General features: G+C 42.6%; 1 non-coding gene across 1 annotated transcript; it reads right to left on the reverse strand.

Moving 5' to 3' along the window:
• Positions 1–964: 964 nt before the first annotated feature.
• Positions 965–1,071, reverse strand: LOC123460387. The gene has a single exon (XR_006636952.1). It is a non-coding gene; the product is annotated as a U6 spliceosomal RNA (small nuclear RNA).
• Between the last annotated feature and the right edge of the window lie 7,755 nt (positions 1,072–8,826).

The raw sequence follows: 8,826 nt of genomic DNA on the forward strand, positions 1-8,826 counted from the left end.
AGATGAGTCTCAGAGTAATTATTTTGTAAAGATTCCAGCAAAAAAGAACATATGCAATGTGATTCAATTTTTAAAACTTTTCTAAAATGCAAATGAGTCTGTGAAGACAAATAATATTTGTGTGAGGATAATGAGGAGGGAAAAACAGGAGTGCAAAGTAGGTTTGTAAGTGGCCATAAGCTTTTAGAAGTGATGGCTTTGCTTATTATCCTGATTGTGTTAAATGAATAAACAATACAACATCTTTCAAATTTGATACTGAATGTGAACTAGACCTAAAACAACCACAAAGGATATATACTTCAGAGGCTTGCTATGAAGTGTAACTGAGATATGATGGGTCTAACTCACACCTGCACATAGCACTTAAATTCTACCTGCCATTAAAAAAATTTTTTTTATTAGTTTTCTATTCAGCAAATATAGGCAGTTTGGTACCATTATTAGGCTCATCTATGACCTACCCCCTCCCCATTGGCCCCTCCTTGTTGAGGTATATGGGTCGTGCATTGTGGAGTTAGCCCACAGTATGTCTCTGTATATCATGACCCAACATGTGGCTCTGATATTCTTTCCACCCCCTCTTCCACAAAATTTCCCTGAGCCATGTTGGGTTCATTTTTAGTCTGCTTCAGAGATGAGGTGCTGGGGGCCTCTGAGGCTCTGGGTCTCTGATTTGATAGGAGTTGATTTTGCTCTGTGTCGGTCTCCTTCCCCCTTGTGCTGGTATCTGGTTTATCAGGAAAATAGCACCTTTGCTTGTTCGCCAATTTTCCTTAGTTTCAGCCAGGGCCCTTTTGAGGTACGATGGGGTGGCGCTCTCCTTAGGATCTGCATCTATCTGAAAAAGAGAAGCAGAATCTCCAACGGAGAGTAAGTTATCACCAGGGCAAATGAGATAGCCCTTATTATTATTATTTTTAATTCAGAGTTTAATAGGTGTAGGCCCTCTTGTACACCATGAAAAAATATGGAACGCTTCACGAATTTGCGTGTCATCCTTGCGCAGGGGCCATGCCAATCTTCTGTGTATCGTTCCAATTTTAGTGTATGTGCTGCTGAAGCGAGCATTCTACCTGCCGTGTTTAGTTCTGAGGAGGGAGTGCTAGAGCAGTAATGATGAATTTCCAAGGGTGTTTTGAAAGAAAAATTTCTGATTTTCTCACAGTATATACTGGAAAATGTTAAGCATGGTATTTTATTAAATATGGCACACTAATGTATGATGTAATTAGAGTGTGGCTCGATGGTGCCCTTCAGGTTTTAGAATAGGAGTTGTGACATTCATTCTTGGTCTTGGCTACAAAGTTAGCTTACTGAATGACAAGGCTTTCATTATACTCTTGCTCACAGTATTGGCTAATAAATATCTGTCAGTTGAACTGAAGTAATCATCATATCTGTCTCCTTAATTCAGGAAGATGACATTTATGGTCACTTATATATGTAAATTAGGTGATGTTAAATTCAAACTTTGTGGATTCCTTGTCTTTAGACATGCAGTATTCCTGATTTACTGCATTTGGTGGTGATAGACCAGAAGCAGTGACTTATGAAACACGTGCTTGGGGAACTCCGGAGACTGTGGGAAGTGCCCGGGAGAGGCTGTGCTGGGCCGGGCTGGGCTGGGCCGGGCTGCTTGCCCTCCCCATGGCTTCCACATGGCCGCTGCTGAGTGATGGAGAGTCTTCGCCCAGCAATGATGTCTGTGTTTTCCTCCCTACTGCTTGTTCTTGCTGTGAGTTGCAGCTGGATATTGTTGTGTGGCTAGAATATTCTTTCTATACTGTGCCTACCCCTGAAGTTAGTCTGTCTCTGAACATGGCACTAAGTAACTCCATGCTGGTTACACGGTAAGCCATGGTGAGTTTATCAACTATAGTTAGTTTTATATGGTGCTAACATTCCAGAACATTATCATTTGAGAGTATATTACTGTCAAGGCATACTTGTGTGCAATTGGTCAAGCCCATCTTCTAAGTGAGGGAAGAAAGGTTAAGCTTTATTAGTCCTTCGAGTTGACTGAAAAATACTGACAGATGGTTGCAGTGCGGATCTTAATTTTTGTGTGTATGTATATATGCATGTTCATGTGCGGGTGCACATGTGTGTGCATGTGCATGTAGAGGCCAGAGGCTAGCATTGGATGTCTTCCTTGATCACTTCCCACCTTATTTATGCAGGCAGAGAGTCTCATTTGAGCCTGGAGCTCACTGATTCAGCCAGTGTAGCAAGCCAGCTTGTTTTTTTGGGATCCCTTGTACATGGGCTTCATACTTGTGCAGCAAGTCTCTTATCACACTGAGTCAGCTCCCTATTCCCTAGATCTTAATTTTAAAAACATTATAGGAGCTGGAGAGATGGCTAAGTGGTTAAGTGCTTGCCTGCAAAGCCTAAGGACCTGGGTTCAACTCCTCAGTGCCCATGTAAAGCCAGATGTACGGGATGGCACATACATCTGGAGTTTGCTTGCAGTGGCTAGAGGCCCTGGCACTCCCATTTTCTCTCTCTCTCAAATAAATAAAATATAAAAAATTAAAAATATTTTAAAGGCACTATAGGAAGATATTTTTCATATATAAATAACAAATGAAAGATTCCCATCCTCTTAATAATCAGGGAAATGTGAGTTAAAAATCACAATAGGGGCCGGGCATGGTGGCACATGCCTTTAATCCCAGCACTCGGCAGAGGTAGGAGGATCGCCATGAGTTTAAGGCCACCCAGAGACTACATAGTGATTCCAGGTCAGCCTTGGCTAGAGTGAGACTCTACCTCAAAAAACCAAAAAGAAAGAAAAAATCATAGTGGGGCTTACTTGACTTCTTTCTTTCCAGTTTGTATCCCTTTTGTTTCTTTTTCATGTCTTCTTTCCTGGGCTAGGACTTCTAGTACTATGTTGAGGAGCAGTGGTGAGAGTGTGTGCCCCTATCTTGTTCCAGATCTCAGTGGGAACCCCTTGAGTTTTCCCCATCAAGTATTATCTGGGCTTCAGGTGCTGTATATATAGGTAGTGAGACCTGAGGAGATAAGCTACCCCTTGCACTTCAGCCAAGCCACAGTTGAAACCATAGAGGAATTGGGGAGACAAGCAAGAGTGCTGCTTCCATGCTGTTCCTGACAACCAGTGCCTGGGTGTAGGAGACAGACCCTGAGGATACTCAACACCTACCAAAGCAGAGATCCAGAGGCTCCTAAGAACTCATCACTGAAGTGGACTTAAAACTCATCCACCATGACTCAGGGAATTTTGTGGAAGAGGGGGCAGAAAGATTGTATGAACCATGGGTTGAGACATCATGTCCAGAGGCATTTCTTCTTCCCCCAAATAACTGACTGCTGCTCCCACCATGCATAAACTACAACCCCATAGGGTATACCTGCAACCCCTCTGAGGAGGGTCCCCAGATGGGGATGGGGGGAGGGATGAGGGAAAAAGAGGATACCAACACATGAGGTATCCATACAAAATATATTGCTATTATTAATGATAATAAATAAAAATATTCAAAAGTCATAATATAATTCTATGTTGTTAACAGGAATTTCAATCTGACATCAAGTGTTGGTGAGGATGCTTAGCAACAGATGTTTTATACAATGTGGATGGGAGTGGAAACTGATATAGGCACTTTGAAAATAGTTTGGCATCACCTAGTAAAAGCAAACTCATGTGTGCTCTGTGACATAGCTTCTTAAACCGTTGGTCGTGACCACAGAGAGGAATAACTGACTGGGGGCGGGGAGTTACAATAATTTGGAAATAGTAAAAGCTTACGAATGCATAATGATGGAAAATTAATTTAAAATCAGATACATAAGAATTTGAAGCATTTCACGCAGTGATTGCTCGTGTTGCATCTCATGACCTCACTCAGCCTCGGTTCTGATCATGTGATATGTGTACTTGGTTCCACGAACGCTGTCACATCACATCACGTAGTGCCCATGAAAACTGCCTGAAATCCCTTGGCTTGGATTTGAGACTATTGCATGTCATGAATTTCAGTGTTTATGTTCTTACAGAAACATGATGGTTCAATAATGGAAAACAATATTTTTCTGACCATCATTTCTCAGCATGTAATATAAAATTAGTATACTTTTGGATTTTATTATGTCAGAATGTTTGATTGTAAAAATCATTATTTGAGTGGTTGACTTGGCTTTCAAAAAAAACATTAAATGAGTTTTTGCTTAGGATCAGGACAGACTTTCCAATAATTTCTTATTTATTTTATTCTTAATGAGAGAGCATGAGAGAGAGAGACAGAGAGAGAGGGAGAGAGGGAGAGGGAGAGAGAGGGAGAGAGAGAGAGGGAGAGAGAGGAGGGAGAGAATCGGCACACCAGGGCTTCCAGCCACTGAAGTCAAACTCCAGCCGTGTGAGCCACCTTGTGTGCATGTGTGACCTTGCACTGTTCTGTCACCTTGTGCATATGGCTTATAGGGGACCTGGAGAGTCAAACATGGGTCCTTAGGCTTTGTAGGCAAGCACCTTAACTGCTAAGCCACCTTTTCAGCCCCAATAACTTCTTACCATAGTTACCTTTTCACTGATGGGCCAAAACACTCAACCAGAAGCATGTATGGGAGGGAGAGGTGATTTCAGGTTCTATTCTTAGCCAGAAGCGTGTAGGGAGGAGAGGTGATTTCAGGTTCTAGTCTCAGCCAGAAGCATGTGTGGGAGGGAGAGGCGATTTCAGGCTGACCTGGAATTCATTCTGTAGTGACAGCCTGGCCTCAAACTCCAGTGATCCACCTACCTCTGCCTTTTGAGTGCCCTGGCTGAGGGTGTGCAACACCACACCTGGGAGAGAGAGAGAGCATGGGTGCAGCAGCGGCTCCTGCATATTGTTAAGCTTTGCAGGCAAGCGCCTTGACCACTGAGAAATCTCTCCAGCCCCAAGATTCAATTCTTTATATAAAATAAACAGAAAATAAATAAAAAAATAAAAAATAAATTCATATAATTAGTACATAAATTCTCCATTTTCATCATTGGTGAAAAAATATATTTTATTTTATTTATTTATTTTTTAAAATTTTTAAAATTTTTTGTTTTTTTTTTTTAAATTATTTATTTATTTGAGAGCGACAGACACAGAGAGAAAGACAGATAGAGGGAGAGAGAGAGGATGGGCGCGCCAGGGCTTCCAGCCTCTGCAAACGAACTCCAGACACGTGCGTCCCCTTGTGCATCTGGCTAACGTGGAACCTGGGGAACCGAGCCTTGAAACAGGGTCCTTAGGCTTCACAGGCAAGCACTTAACCGCTAAGCCATCTCTCCAGCCCGAAAAAATATATTTTAAAGAATTGCTTTAAAATAAATTTCTTTAGGATTATCAGTAAACTTTTTATTTGTACATATGTTATTTATATACTCAGGGTCATGTAACAATTTGTTGGGGGGAAAGGGGTCATAAATGGACAAAGTTTAAGGAGCAGTCTCTATGACATGGTAATTTCATTTGTTCCATATAAACAAGACATAACAAGCATCAAAATCCAGAAAGCAATCCAAGCATGCATGTCAAGTAAAATGGAGAAATAAATCAAAGCATATCCACATAATGAAATACTATAAACCTATAAAAATAGATACACTGTAGCTACATACAGATCTCCAAAAGAAAATACACTTTGTTTAATATTCACAAAATTTATCAAGTCTCTCACATGTTTTTCTCTATTCCTATGCACTTGATGAATGATGAAAATGATTCTATAGGACTGTGAGACAAGTTCAGTGAGTCAGTCGGCACTGACTCTGGGAAGGGAATGCAGGTGACAAGAAAGTCAGTAACAGTGGTGTCACGAAGAGCGCTAAAACCCTCACTTTGTCCTGTTTTCCCGATGTTTCTATGTAATACCCGCAGGTTGCCTCGTGCGCTTCCAGGGTGTGGCTCCTGGTTTCGATGTTCATGGGAATGAAACCTTTGGGGCCAGCAGCTGAAAGCCAGACACAGCAAAGTCAAGACAATGAGGTTTTGCAGCAGTTGTTAATTTTTTTTAACCATGGTTCTAATCTTTTTTTTTTTTTTTTTGGTTTTTCGAGGTAGAGTCTCACTCTAGCTCAGGCTGACCTGGAATTCACTATACAGTCTCAGGGTGGCCTCAAACTCAAGGCCTTTGCCTCCCAAGTGCTGGGATTAAAGGCATGCACCACCACACCCGGCCAATGGTTCTAATCTTTAACACATATATTCCTCAACAATGTTTGAATTGTAGGGTATATCCCTCTATATATTTATGCTCTCGACTTCCTTACTTAATTGTGCTATTTTTTTAAAAAATATTTTATTTATTTATTTAAATGAAAGCAGAGAGAGATAGAAAGAAGAGAGAATGGGCACACCAGGACCTCCAGCCACTGCTAATGAACTCCAGATGCATGGGCCACCTTTTGCATCTGGCTTACATGGGTACTGGGGAATTGAACGTAGGTCCCTAGGCTTCAGCAGGCAAGAACCTTGGCCACTAAGCCATCTCTCCAGCCCTTCACTATGTGCATAAAGGTTTTACCAGCAATGCTCTGCAACCTAGACACGGGGTGGGGAAAAGTACATGGAGGAGCAGCTGGAAGGTTAGCAAAGGCACGGTTGCTTCTCACTTAAAAGACGCTTATTTCAGTTTTTATTTAAATGATTTGTAAGTGATGAACCTGTTCAGCTATATTCATTTTGACTAGATTCTTGAGTCTACTTTGTGTCACTAAGAATAGTATTTGACCGTAGAACCACTAGAAGGACATGTCACATGTGAAGCGCAAACTGTGCACGTCACAGACTCTTAGACTTTGGCACAGGTGCTAGAATACATGGGATTATTTGATGAATTATCCAATGAAAGAGTAAATTGTAGTGAGTCTCTTTCATATACCAAATAAAGTCAGGCTGCTCAATGCACTTCATGTATGTATATATGTATGCATGTATGGGCATTTTATGTATTCATATGGGTGTGCATGTGTGTGTATCTTGTTTTTTGAGGTAGGGTCTCACTGTAGCTCAGGCTGACCTGGAATTCACTCTGTAGTGTCAGGATAGCCTTTAACTCTCGGTGATCCTCCTACCTCTGCCTCCCGAGTGCTGGGATTAAAGGCGCGTGCCACCACGCCAGCTTGTGTGCATATCTTGCAGGGGGTAAGGTCTTACTATGTTTCCCAGGCTGGCCTTGGATTCATGATCTTCCTGTCTCCAGTTCCCAGGTGCTGGGATTATAATGGGATTGCCAGCATGTACCATCATACTCAACTATTTTAATATATACATATATTTATTAAATAGAGACTTTGTATGGGCACATCATGTGTTAATGCCATCATCCCCCCTCCCTGTCCCCATTCCACTGAGGGCCCTCCTCAGTGGGATTGCTGATATCGCCCTGGGGTGGTGGGTTATGAGATGAGAGAGGGGCAGTCAGTCATTGTAAGGTGTGTGTGTGTGTTGGGGGGGGGGGGGAGAGGCGTCCTATGCCTCTGGGCATTCCCTTCTGTGGCTCTTAAAATCTCTTCTGAAAAATTCCCTGAGCTGTGGTGGGTGTGTTTTAAGTCTGCTTTAGAGCTGTGCTCTCACAAGCTTCTGGATTTCTGCTTTGGTGCATTTTGTGTATCTTCAGTGTCTGTCTCCAGGATCCTGGCACTGGCCGTCAGGCCGGCCATGGAAGCAGCGCTCTTGTTCATCTTGCCTTTCCTCCGTGGGTTCACCTGGCTCTTGGCTGATGTGTAAGGGGTGGTTTCTCTCTTCGGTTCTGCTGCCTTCTGAAAAAGAAAATCATTCTCCAGTGGAGAATGAGGTCAACATAGGTTCAATGGGATAAGCATTGTTAATTAAGAGAGATTTTGATGGGAGTAGCCTCTCTTTGGGCCAAAGACTAGTGGGAGCTTCTTGTTGGAGTACACAATCTTGGTCTCCATAGGATTCTGATTTGGTTTCCAGGTACAGCTATGGGTTCCCTTCCACTGAGCATACCCAGGCTGTGTGCCACTGTTGCACAGGCGTGTACATCCTGCCAGGCTGGTGGCTTTCACGTAGCAGTGTCCCTGCTAGCCCACAAGATTGTTGGCCCATTTCCCCCAGTAGCTCAGGTGGCACTATACAGGCAGACCATCTGGGAACTGGCTTTCTTCCAGATTCCAGCTGGATCTCTTGATGTTCTGTGTTGGCAGTATGTGGTGCTTTAACAATAGGGTCTTACCTTTTTACCTTGGGTGTGTAATCAAGTGCTGTGACAGAAGTGTGTCTTGTTTTGGGGACCTCATATGTCTCTCCAATCAGCAGCTCAATGTGGGTTGTAACTGATTTCTGGTACTGGGACTTACAAGCCTGAGCCAAATGTTTTAGTGTTAGGCTTCATCCCACTGTCTCCAGGGTGCTTCTTTCCAGATGATCCCTGCATACGCTTTTAAGGGTCTTCTATCCAGGAGAAAGATTTCTGTAGTATTAATTCATTTTGGATTGAGTTTTGTGTGTATCTCCACCTGCCCTCCCATCCTCCTTCCCCCAAACACTTAAAACCCTATTGTCTGTACCTTGAGTTGCCTGTCAGGTCTGCCTGGAACTCAAGCTGTTCCAAATTAGGAACCACAGATGAGGAAGAACATGTGGTGTTTGTCTTTCTGTGCTTGAGTGTTTGCTTAGTATGATCTGTTCCAAGTTTGTCCATTTCTTCATTATCTATTCACCAAATGATGGGCATCTGGGTTGTTTCTAGTTCTTAGCTATTGTAAATTGAGCAGCTATAAATATGGTTGAGCAAATATCTCTGCAGTGGAGTGGAAATTTTTGGGTAGATGCCCAATAGAGGAATAGCTGGGTGAATTAG

Source organism: Jaculus jaculus, chromosome 4 (genome assembly GCF_020740685.1).
Source record: "Jaculus jaculus isolate mJacJac1 chromosome 4, mJacJac1.mat.Y.cur, whole genome shotgun sequence".
Lineage (NCBI taxonomy): Eukaryota > Metazoa > Chordata > Mammalia > Rodentia > Dipodidae > Jaculus > Jaculus jaculus.